Source organism: Xylocopa sonorina, unplaced genomic scaffold, assembly GCF_050948175.1.
Source record: "Xylocopa sonorina isolate GNS202 unplaced genomic scaffold, iyXylSono1_principal scaffold0034, whole genome shotgun sequence".
NCBI classification, from domain to species: Eukaryota; Metazoa; Arthropoda; class Insecta; order Hymenoptera; family Apidae; genus Xylocopa; species Xylocopa sonorina.
In genome coordinates this window covers 1516235-1529652 of record NW_027490105.1, presented here as the reverse complement: position 1 = coordinate 1529652, position 13418 = coordinate 1516235, and positions in this window count along the sequence as shown.

Below are 13418 nucleotides of genomic sequence, written 5' to 3'. Positions count from 1 at the left end.
TGAACGTGAATGCGGACACTTCCTCGCTAGGAAGTAGCGTTTGCAGATGTCTACGTATCGTAGCAATAGATTTCTAATGCTTCTTAAAACGCGATATCGCATCTCATTTCTATGTTTCATGGTAAGATATAACATGATTTGCGAAGTGTTATGTATTCCTCGTCTACACTTCAAATGAATGTGAATGCGATACTTCCTCGCTAGGAAGTAGCGTTTGCAGATATCTACGTATCGTAGCAATAGCTTTCTAATGCTTCTTAAAACGCGATATCGCATCTCATTCCTATGTTCCATGGTAAGATATAATATGATTTGCGAAGTGTCATGTATTCCTCGTCTACACTTCAAATGAATGTAAATGCGACACTTCCTTGCTAGGAAGTAGCGTCTGCAGATGTCTAGGTATCGTAGCAATAGAGTTCATATGATCCTTAAAATGCGATATCGCATCTCATTTCTATGTTTCATGGTAAGATATAACATGATTTGCGAAGTGTTATGTATTCCTCGTCTACACTTCAAATGAATGTGAATGCGATACTTCCTCGCTAGGAAATAGCGTTTGCAGATGTCTACGTATCGTAGCATTAGCTTTCTAATGCTTCTTAAAACGCGATATCGCATCTCATATCTATGTTTCATGGTAAGAAATAATATGATTTGCGAAGTGTTATGTATTCCTCGTCCACACTTCAAATGAATGTGAATGCGACACTTCCTCGCTAGGAAATGGCGTTTGCAGATGTCTACGTATCGTAGCAATATATTTCTAATCCTTCTTAAAACGCGATATCGCATCTCATTTCTATGTTTCATGGTAAGATATAACATGATTTGCGAAGTGTTATGCATTCCTCGTCTACACTTCAAATGAATGTGAATGTGATACTTCCTCGCTAGGAAATAGCGTTTGCAGATGTCTACGTATCGTAGCAATAGCTTTCTAATGCTTCTTGAAACGAGATATTGCATCTCATATCTATGTTTCATGGTAGGATATAATATTCATTGCGAAGTGTCATGTATTCCTCGTCTACACTTCAAATGAATGTAAATGCGACACTTCCTTGCTAGGAAGTAGCGTCTGCAGATGTCTAGGTATCGTAGCAATAGAGTTCATATGATCCTTAAAATGCGATATCGCATCTCATTTCTATGTTTCATGGTAAGATATAACATGATTTGCGAAGTGTTATGTATTCCTCGTCTACACTTCAAATGAATGTGAATGCGATACTTCCACGCTAGGAAATAGCGTTTGCAGATGTCTACGTATCGTAGCAATAGCTTTCTAACGCTTCTTAAAACGCGATATCGCATCTCATTTCTATGTTTCATGGTAAGATATAATATGATTTGCGAAGTGTTATGTATTCCTCGTCCACACTTCAAATGAATGTGAATGCGACACTTCCTCGCTAGGAAATAGCGTTTGCAGATGTGTACGTATCGTAGCAATAGAGTTTATATGATTCTTAAAACGCGATATCGCATCTCATTTCTATGTTTCATGGTAAGATATAACATGATTTGCGAAGTGTTATGTATTCCTCGTCTACACTTCAAATGAATGTGAATGCGATATTTCCTTGCTAGGAAATAGCGTTTGCAGATGTCTACGTATCGTAGCTATAGCTTTCTAATGCTTCTTAAAACGCGATATCGCATCTCATTTCAATGTTTCATGGTAAGATATAATATGATTTGCCTAAGTGTTATGTATTCCTCGTCTACACTTCAAGTGAATGTAATTGCGACACATCCTTGCAAGGAAATAGCGTTTGCATATGTCTACGTATCGAAGCAATAGAGTTCAAATGCTTCTTAAAACGAGAAATTGCATCTCATATCTATGTTTCATGATAAGATATAATATTCATTGGGAAGTGTTATGCATTCCTCGTCTACGATTCAAATGAAAGTAAATGCGACACTTCCTTCCAAGGAATTAACGATTGCAGATGTCTACGTATCGTAGCAATAGAGTTCATATGATTCTTAAAACGCGATATCGCATCTCATTTCTATGCTTCATGGTAAGATATAACATGATTTGCGAAGTGTTATGTATTCCTCGTCTACACTTCAAATGAATGTGAATGCGATACTTCCTCGCTAGGTAATAGCGTTTGCTGATGTCTACGTATCGTAGCAATAGAGTTCAAATGCTTCTTAAAACGAGATATTGCATCTCATATCTATGTTTCATGATAAGATATAATATTCATTGCGAAGTGTTATGCATTCCTCGTATGCGATTCAAATGAATGTAAATGCGACACTTCCTTGCAAGGAAATAGCGTTTGCAGTTGTCTACGTATCGTAGCAATAGAGTTCTTATGATTCTTAAAACGCGATATCGCATCTCATTTCTATCTTTCATGGTAAGATATAATATGATTTGCGAAGTGTTATGTATTCCTCGTCTACACTTCAAATGAATGGGAATGCGACACTTCCTCGCTAGGAAATGGCGTTTGCAGATGTCTACGTATCGTAGCAATAGATTTCTAATGCTTCTTAAAACGCGATATCGCATCTCATTTCTATGTTTCATGGCAAGATATAATCTGATTTGCGAAGTGTTATGTATTCCTCGTCTACACTTCAAATGAATGTTAATGCGACACTTCCTTGCAAGGAAATAGCGTTTGCAAATGTCTACCTATCGTAGCAATAGTGCTCTAATGCTTCTTAAAACGCGATATCGCATCTCATTTCTATGTTTCATGGTAAGATATAACATGATTTGCGAAGTGTTATGTATTCCTCGTCTACACATCAAATGAATGTGAATGCGATACTTCGTCGCTAGGAAATAGCGTTTGCAGATGTCTACGTATCGTAGCATTAGCTTTCTAATGCTTCTTAAAACGCGATACCGCATCTCATATCTATGTTTCATGGTAAGATATGATATGATTTGCGAAGTGTTATGTGTTCCTCGTCTACACTTCAAATGAACGTGAATGCGACACTTCCTCGCTAGGAAGTAGCGTTTGCAGATGTCTACGTATCGTAGCAATAGATTTCTAATGCTTCTTAAAACGCGATATCGCATCTCATTTCTATGTTTCATGGTAAGATATAACATGATTTGCGAAGTGTTATGTATTCCTCGTCTACACTTCAAATGAATGTGAATGCGATACTTCCTCGCTAGGAAGTAGCGTTTGCAGATATCTACGTATCGTAGCAATAGCTTTCTAATGCTTCTTAAAACGCGATATCGCATCTCATTCCTATGTTCCATGGTAAGATATAATATGATTTGCGAAGTGTCATGTATTCCTCGTCTACACTTCAAATGAATGTAAATGCGACACTTCCTTGCTAGGAAGTAGCGTCTGCAGATGTCTAGGTATCGTAGCAATAGAGTTCATATGATCCTTAAAATGCGATATCGCATCTCATTTCTATGTTTCATGGTAAGATATAACATGATTTGCGAAGTGTTATGTATTCCTCGTCTACACTTCAAATGAATGTGAATGCGATACTTCCTCGCTAGGAAATAGCGTTTGCAGATGTCTACGTATCGTAGCATTAGCTTTCTAATGCTTCTTAAAACGCGATATCGCATCTCATATCTATGTTTCATGGTAAGAAATAATATGATTTGCGAAGTGTTATGTATTCCTCGTCCACACTTCAAATGAATGTGAATGCGACACTTCCTCGCTAGGAAATGGCGTTTGCAGATGTCTACGTATCGTAGCAATATATTTCTAATCCTTCTTAGAACGCGATATCGCATCTCATTTCTATGTTTCATGGTAAGATATAACATGATTTGCGAAGTGTTATGCATTCCTCGTCTACACTTCAAATGAATGTGAATGTGATACTTCCTCGCTAGGAAATAGCGTTTGCAGATGTCTACGTATCGTAGCAATAGCTTTCTAATGCTTCTTGAAACGAGATATTGCATCTCATATCTATGTTTCATGGTAGGATATAATATTCATTGCGAAGTGTCATGTATTCCTCGTCTACACTTCAAATGAATGTAAATGCGACACTTCCTTGCTAGGAAGTAGCGTCTGCAGATGTCTAGGTATCGTAGCAATAGAGTTCATATGATCCTTAAAATGCGATATCGCATCTCATTTCTATGTTTCATGGTAAGATATAACATGATTTGCGAAGTGTTATGTATTCCTCGTCTACACTTCAAATGAATGTGAATGCGATACTTCCACGCTAGGAAATAGCGTTTGCAGATGTCTACGTATCGTAGCAATAGCTTTCTAACGCTTCTTAAAACGCGATATCGCATCTCATTTCTATGTTTCATGGTAAGATATAATATGATTTGCGAAGTGTTATGTATTCCTCGTCCACACTTCAAATGAATGTGAATGCGACACTTCCTCGCTAGGAAATAGCGTTTGCAGATGTGTACGTATCGTAGCAATAGAGTTTATATGATTCTTAAAACGCGATATCGCATCTCATTTCTATGTTTCATGGTAAGATATAACATGATTTGCGAAGTGTTATGTATTCCTCGTCTACACTTCAAATGAATGTGAATGCGATATTTCCTTGCTAGGAAATAGCGTTTGCAGATGTCTACGTATCGTAGCTATAGCTTTCTAATGCTTCTTAAAACGCGATATCGCATCTCATTTCAATGTTTCGTGGTAAGATATAATATGATTTGCCTAAGTGTTATGTATTCCTCGTCTACACTTCAAGTGAATGTAATTGCGACACATCCTTGCAAGGAAATAGCGTTTGCATATGTCTACGTATCGAAGCAATAGAGTTCAAATGCTTCTTAAAACGAGAAATTGCATCTCATATCTATGTTTCATGATAAGATATAATATTCATTGGGAAGTGTTATGCATTCCTCGTCTACGATTCAAATGAAAGTAAATGCGACACTTCCTTCCAAGGAATTAACGATTGCAGATGTCTACGTATCGTAGCAATAGAGTTCATATGATTCTTAAAACGCGATATCGCATCTCATTTCTATGCTTCATGGTAAGATATAACATGATTTGCGAAGTGTTATGTATTCCTCGTCTACACTTCAAATGAATGTGAATGCGATACTTCCTCGCTAGGTAATAGCGTTTGCTGATGTCTACGTATCGTAGCAATAGAGTTCAAATGCTTCTTAAAACGAGATATTGCATCTCATATCTATGTTTCATGATAAGATATAATATTCATTGCGAAGTGTTATGCATTCCTCGTATGCGATTCAAATGAATGTAAATGCGACACTTCCTTGCAAGGAAATAGCGTTTGCAGTTGTCTACGTATCGTAGCAATAGAGTTCTTATGATTCTTAAAACGCGATATCGCATCTCATTTCTATCTTTCATGGTAAGATATAATATGATTTGCGAAGTGTTATGTATTCCTCGTCTACACTTCAAATGAATGGGAATGCGACACTTCCTCGCTAGGAAATGGCGTTTGCAGATGTCTACGTATCGTAGCAATAGATTTCTAATGCTTCTTAAAACGCGATATCGCATCTCATTTCTATGTTTCATGGCAAGATATAATCTGATTTGCGAAGTGTTATGTATTCCTCGTCTACACTTCAAATGAATGTTAATGCGACACTTCCTTGCAAGGAAATAGCGTTTGCAAATGTCTACCTATCGTAGCAATAGTGCTCTAATGCTTCTTAAAACGCGATATCGCATCTCATTTCTATGTTTCATGGTAAGATATAACATGATTTGCGAAGTGTTATGTATTCCTCGTCTACACATCAAATGAATGTGAATGCGATACTTCGTCGCTAGGAAATAGCGTTTGCAGATGTCTACGTATCGTAGCATTAGCTTTCTAATGCTTCTTAAAACGCGATACCGCATCTCATATCTATGTTTCATGGTAAGATATGATATGATTTGCGAAGTGTTATGTGTTCCTCGTCTACACTTCAAATGAACGTGAATGCGACACTTCCTCGCTAGGAAGTAGCGTTTGCAGATGTCTACGTATCGTAGCAATAGATTTCTAATGCTTCTTAAAACGCGATATCGCATCTCATTTCTATGTTTCATGGTAAGATATAACATGATTTGCGAAGTGTTATGTATTCCTCGTCTACACTTCAAATGAATGTGAATGCGATACTTCCTCGCTAGGAAGTAGCGTTTGCAGATATCTACGTATCGTAGCAATAGCTTTCTAATGCTTCTTAAAACGCGATATCGCATCTCATTCCTATGTTCCATGGTAAGATATAATATGATTTGCGAAGTGTCATGTATTCCCCGTCTACACTTCAAATGAATGTAAATGCGACACTTCCTTGCTAGGAAGTAGCGTCTGCAGATGTCTAGGTATCGTAGCAATAGAGTTCATATGATCCTTAAAATGCGATATCGCATCTCATTTCTATGTTTCATGGTAAGATATAACATGATTTGCGAAGTGTTATGTATTCCTCGTCTACACTTCAAATGAATGTGAATGCGATACTTCCTCGCTAGGAAATAGCGTTTGCAGATGTCTACGTATCGTAGCATTAGCTTTCTAATGCTTCTTAAAACGCGATATCGCATCTCATATCTATGTTTCATGGTAAGAAATAATATGATTTGCGAAGTGTTATGTATTCCTCGTCCACACTTCAAATGAATGTGAATGCGACACTTCCTCGCTAGGAAATGGCGTTTGCAGATGTCTACGTATCGTAGCAATATATTTCTAATCCTTCTTAAAACGCGATATCGCATCTCATTTCTATGTTTCATGGTAAGATATAACATGATTTGCGAAGTGTTCTGCATTCCTCGTCTACACTTCAAATGAATGTGAATGTGATACTTCCTCGCTAGGAAATAGCGTTTGCAGATATCTACGTATCGTAGCAATAGCTTTCTAATGCTTCTTGAAACGAGATATTGCATCTCATATCTATGTTTCATGGTAGGATATAATATTCATTGCGAAGTGTCATGTATTCCTCGTCTACACTTCAAATGAATGTAAATGCGACACTTCCTTGCTAGGAAGAAGCGTCTGCAGATGTCTAGGTATCGTAGCAATAGAGTTCATATGATCCTTAAAATGCGATATCGCATCTCATTTCTATGTTTCATGGTAAGATATAACATGATTTGCGAAGTGTTATGTATTCCTCGTCTACACTTCAAATGAATGTGAATGCGATACTTCCTCGCTAGGAAATAGCGTTTGCAGATGTCTACGTATCGTAGCATTAGCTTTCTAATGCTTCTTAAAACGCGATATCGCATCTCATATCTATGTTTCATGGTAAGAAATAATATGATTTGCGAAGTGTTATGTATTCCTCGTCCACACTTCAAATGAATGTGAATGCGACACTTCCTCGCTAGGAAATGGCGTTTGCAGATGTCTACGTATCGTAGCAATATATTTCTAATCCTTCTTAAAACGCGATATCGCATCTGATTTCTATGTTTCATGGTAAGATATAACATGATTTGCGAAGTGTTATGCATTCCTCGTCTACACTTCAAAAGAATGTGAATGTGATACTTCCTCGCTAGGAAATAGCGTTTGCAGATGTCTACGTATCGTAGCAATAGCTTTCTAATGCTTCTTGAAACGAGATATTGCATCTCATATCTATGTTTCATGGTAGGATATAATATTCATTGCGAAGTGTCATGTATTCCTCGTCTACACTTCAAATGATTGTGAATGCGAAACTTCCTCGCTGGGAAATAGCGTTTGCAGATGTCTACGTATCGTAGCAATAGAGTTCATATGATTCTTAAAACGCGATATCGCATCTCATTTCTATGTTTCATGGTAAGATATAACATGATTTGCGAAGTGTTATGTATTCCTCGTCTACACTTCAAATGAATGTGAATGCGATACTTCCACGCTAGGAAATAGCGTTTGCAGATGTCTACGTATCGTAGCAATAGCTTTCTAACGCTTCTTAAAACGCGATATCGCATCTCATTTCTATGTTTCATGGTAAGATATAATATGATTTGCGAAGTGTTATGTATTCCTCGTCCACACTTCAAATGAATGTGATTGCGACACTTCCTCGCTAGGAAATAGCGTTTGCAGATGTGTACGTATCGTAGCAATAGAGTTTATATGATTCTTAAAACGCGATATCGCATCTCATTTCTATGTTTCATGGTAAGATATAACATGATTTGCGAAGTGTTATGTATTCCTCGTCTACACTTCAAATGAATGTGAATGCGATATTTCCTTGCTAGGAAATAGCGTTTGCAGATGTCTACGTATCGTAGCTATAGCTTTCTAATGCTTCTTAAAACGCGATATCGCATCTCATTTCAATGTTTCATGGTAGGATATAATATGATTTGCCTAAGTGTTATGTATTCCTCGTCTACACTACAAGTGAATGTAATTGCGACACATCCTTGCAAGGAAATAGCGTTTGCATATGTCTACGTATCGAAGCAATAGAGTTCAAATGCTTCTTAAAACGAGAAATTGCATCTCATATCTATGTTTCATGATAAGATATAATATTCATTGGGAATTGTTATGCATTCCTCGTCTACGATTCAAATGAAAGTAAATGCGACACTTCCTTCCAAGGAATTAACGATTGCAGATGTCTACGTATCGTAGCAATAGAGTTCATATGATTCTTAAAACGCGATATCGCATCTCATTTCTATGCTTCATGGTAAGATATAACATGATTTGCGAAGTGTTATGTATTCCTCGTCTACACTTCAAATGAATGTGAATGCGATACTTCCTCGCTAGGTAATAGCGTTTGCTGATGTCTACGTATCGTAGCAATAGAGTTCAAATGCTTCTTAAAACGAGATATTGCATCTCATATCTATGTTTCATGATAAGATATAATATTCATTGCGAAGTGTTATGCATTCCTCGTATGCGATTCAAATGAATGTAAATGCGACACTTCCTTGCAAGGAAATAGCGTTTGCAGTTGTCTACGTATCGTAGCAATAGAGTTCTTATGATTCTTAAAACGCGATATCGCATCTCATTTCTATCTTTCATGGTAAGATATAATATGATTTGCGAAGTGTTATGTATTCCTCGTCTACACTTCAAATGAATGGGAATGCGACACTTCCTCGCTAGGAAATGGCGTTTGCAGATGTCTACGTATCGTAGCAATAGATTTCTAATGCTTCTTAAAACGCGATATCGCATCTCATTTCTATGTTTCATGGCAAGATATAATCTGATTTGCGAAGTGTTATGTATTCCTCGTCTACACTTCAAATGAATGTTAATGCGACACTTCCTTGCAAGGAAATAGCGTTTGCAAATGTCTACCTATCGTAGCAATAGTGCTCTAATGCTTCTTAAAACGCGATATCGCATCTCATTTCTATGTTTCATGGTAAGATATAACATGATTTGCGAAGTGTTATGTATTCCTCGTCTACACATCAAATGAATGTGAATGCGATACTTCGTCGCTAGGAAATAGCGTTTGCAGATGTCTACGTATCGTAGCATTAGCTTTCTAATGCTTCTTAAAACGCGATACCGCATCTCATATCTATGTTTCATGGTAAGATATGATATGATTTGCGAAGTGTTATGTGTTCCTCGTCTACACTTCAAATGAACGTGAATGCGACACTTCCTCGCTAGGAAGTAGCGTTTGCAGATGTCTACGTATCGTAGCAATAGATTTCTAATGCTTCTTAAAACGCGATATCGCATCTCATTTCTATGTTTCATGGTAAGATATAACATGATTTGCGAAGTGTTATGTATTCCTCGTCTACACTTCAAATGAATGTGAATGCGATACTTCCTCGCTAGGAAGTAGCGTTTGCAGATATCTACGTATCGTAGCAATAGCTTTCTAATGCTTCTTAAAACGCGATATCGCATCTCATTCCTATGTTCCATTGTAAGATATAATATGATTTGCGAAGTGTCATGTATTCCTCGTCTACACTTCAAATGAATGTAAATGCGACACTTCCTTGCTAGGAAGTAGCGTCTGCAGATGTCTAGGTATCGTAGCAATAGAGTTCATATGATCCTTAAAATGCGATATCGCATCTCATTTCTATGTTTCATGGTAAGATATAACATGATTTGCGAAGTGTTATGTATTCCTCGTCTACACTTCAAATGAATGTGAATGCGATACTTCCTCGCTAGGAAATAGCGTTTGCAGATGTCTACGTATCGTAGCATTAGCTTTCTAATGCTTCTTAAAACGCGATATCGCATCTCATATCTATGTTTCATGGTAAGAAATAATATGATTTGCGAAGTGTTATGTATTCCTCGTCCACACTTCAAATGAATGTGAATGCGACACTTCCTCGCTAGGAAATGGCGTTTGCAGATGTCTACGTATCGTAGCAATATATTTCTAATCCTTCTTAAAACGCGATATCGCATCTCATTTCTATGTTTCATGGTAAGATATAACATGATTTGCGAAGTGTTATGCATTCCTCGTCTACACTTCAAATGAATGTGAATGTGATACTTCCTCGCTAGGAAATAGCGTTTGCAGATGTCTACGTATCGTAGCAATAGCTTTCTAATGCTTCTTGAAACGAGATATTGCATCTCATATCTATGTTTCATGGTAGGATATAATATTCATTGCGAAGTGTCATGTATTCCTCGTCTACACTTCAAATGAATGTAAATGCGACACTTCCTTGCTAGGAAGTAGCGTCTGCAGATGTCTAGGTATCGTAGCAATAGAGTTCATATGATCCTTAAAATGCGATATCGCATCTCATTTCTATGTTTCATGGTAAGATATAACATGATTTGCGAAGTGTTATGTATTCCTCGTCTACACTTCAAATGAATGTGAATGCGATACTTCCACGCTAGGAAATAGCGTTTGCAGATGTCTACGTATCGTAGCAATAGCTTTCTAACGCTTCTTAAAACGCGATATCGCATCTCATTTCTATGTTTCATGGTAAGATATAATATGATTTGCGAAGTGTTATGTATTCCTCGTCCACACTTCAAATGAATGTGAATGCGACACTTCCTCGCTAGGAAATAGCGTTTGCAGATGTGTACGTATCGTAGCAATAGAGTTTATATGATTCTTTAAACGCGATATCGCATCTCATTTCTATGTTTCATGGTAAGATATAACATGATTTGCGAAGTGTTATGTATTCCTCGTCTACACTTCAAATGAATGTGAATGCGATATTTCCTTGCTAGGAAATAGCGTTTGCAGATGTCTACGTATCGTAGCTATAGCTTTCTAATGCTTCTTAAAACGCGATATCGCATCTCATTTCAATGTTTCATGGTAAGATATAATATGATTTGCCTAAGTGTTATGTATTCCTCGTCTACACTTCAAGTGAATGTAATTGCGACACATCCTTGCAAGGAAATAGCGTTTGCATATGTCTACGTATCGAAGCAATAGAGTTCAAATGCTTCTTAAAACGAGAAATTGCATCTCATATCTATGTTTCATGATAAGATATAATATTCATTGGGAAGTGTTATGCATTCCTCGTCTACGATTCAAATGAAAGTAAATGCGACACTTCCTTCCAAGGAATTAACGATTGCAGATGTCTACGTATCGTAGCAATAGAGTTCATATGATTCTTAAAACGCGATATCGCATCTCATTTCTATGCTTCATGGTAAGATATAACATGATTTGCGAAGTGTTATGTATTCCTCGTCTACACTTCAAATGAATGTGAATGCGATACTTCCTCGCTAGGTAATAGCGTTTGCTGATGTCTACGTATCGTAGCAGTAGAGTTCAAATGCTTCTTAAAACGAGATATTGCATCTCATATCTATGTTTCATGATAAGATATAATATTCATTGCGAAGTGTTATGCATTCCTCGTATGCGATTCAAATGAATGTAAATGCGACACTTCCTTGCAAGGAAATAGCGTTTGCAGTTGTCTACGTATCGTAGCAATAGAGTTCTTATGATTCTTAAAACGCGATATCGCATCTCATTTCTATCTTTCATGGTAAGATATAATATGATTTGCGAAGTGTTATGTATTCCTCGTCTACACTTCAAATGAATGGGAATGCGACACTTCCTCGCTAGGAAATGGCGTTTGCAGATGTCTACGTATCGTAGCAATAGATTTCTAATGCTTCTTAAAACGCGATATCGCATCTCATTTCTATGTTTCATGGCAAGATATAATCTGATTTGCGAAGTGTTATGTATTCCTCGTCTACACTTCAAATGAATGTTAATGCGACACTTCCTTGCAAGGAAATAGCGTTTGCAAATGTCTACCTATCGTAGCAATAGTGCTCTAATGCTTCTTAAAACGCGATATCGCATCTCATTTCTATGTTTCATGGTAAGATATAACATGATTTGCGAAGTGTTATGTATTCCTCGTCTACACATCAAATGAATGTGAATGCGATACTTCGTCGCTAGGAAATAGCGTTTGCAGATGTCTACGTATCGTAGCATTAGCTTTCTAATGCTTCTTAAAACGCGATACCGCATCTCATATCTATGTTTCATGGTAAGATATGATATGATTTGCGAAGTGTTATGTGTTCCTCGTCTACACTTCAAATGAACGTGAATGCGACACTTCCTCGCTAGGAAGTAGCGTTTGCAGATGTCTACGTATCGTAGCAATAGATTTCTAATGCTTCTTAAAACGCGATATCGCATCTCATTTCTATGTTTCATGGTAAGATATAACATGATTTGCGAAGTGTTATGTATTCCTCGTCTACACTTCAAATGAATGTGAATGCGATACTTCCTCGCTAGGAAGTAGCGTTTGCAGATATCTACGTATCGTAGCAATAGCTTTCTAATGCTTCTTAAAACGCGATATCGCATCTCATTCCTATGTTCCATGGTAAGATATAATATGATTTGCGAAGTGTCATGTATTCCCCGTCTACACTTCAAATGAATGTAAATGCGACACTTCCTTGCTAGGAAGTAGCGTCTGCAGATGTCTAGGTATCGTAGCAATAGAGTTCATATGATCCTTAAAATGCGATATCGCATCTCATTTCTATGTTTCATGGTTAGATATAACATGATTTGCGAAGTGTTATGTATTCCTCGTCTACACTTCAAATGAATGTGAATGCGATACTTCCTCGCTAGGAAATAGCGTTTGCAGATGTCTACGTATCGTAGCATTAGCTTTCTAATGCTTCTTAAAACGCGATATCGCATCTCATATCTATGTTTCATGGTAAGAAATAATATGATTTGCGAAGTGTTATGTATTCCTCGTCCACACTTCAAATGAATGTGAATGCGACACTTCCTCGCTAGGAAATGGCGTTTGCAGATGTCTACGTATCGTAGCAATATATTTCTAATCCTTCTTAAAACGCGATATCGCATCTCATTTCTATGTTTCATGGTAAGATATAACATGATTTGCGAAGTGTTCTGCATTCCTCGTCTACACTTCAAATGAATGTGAATGTGA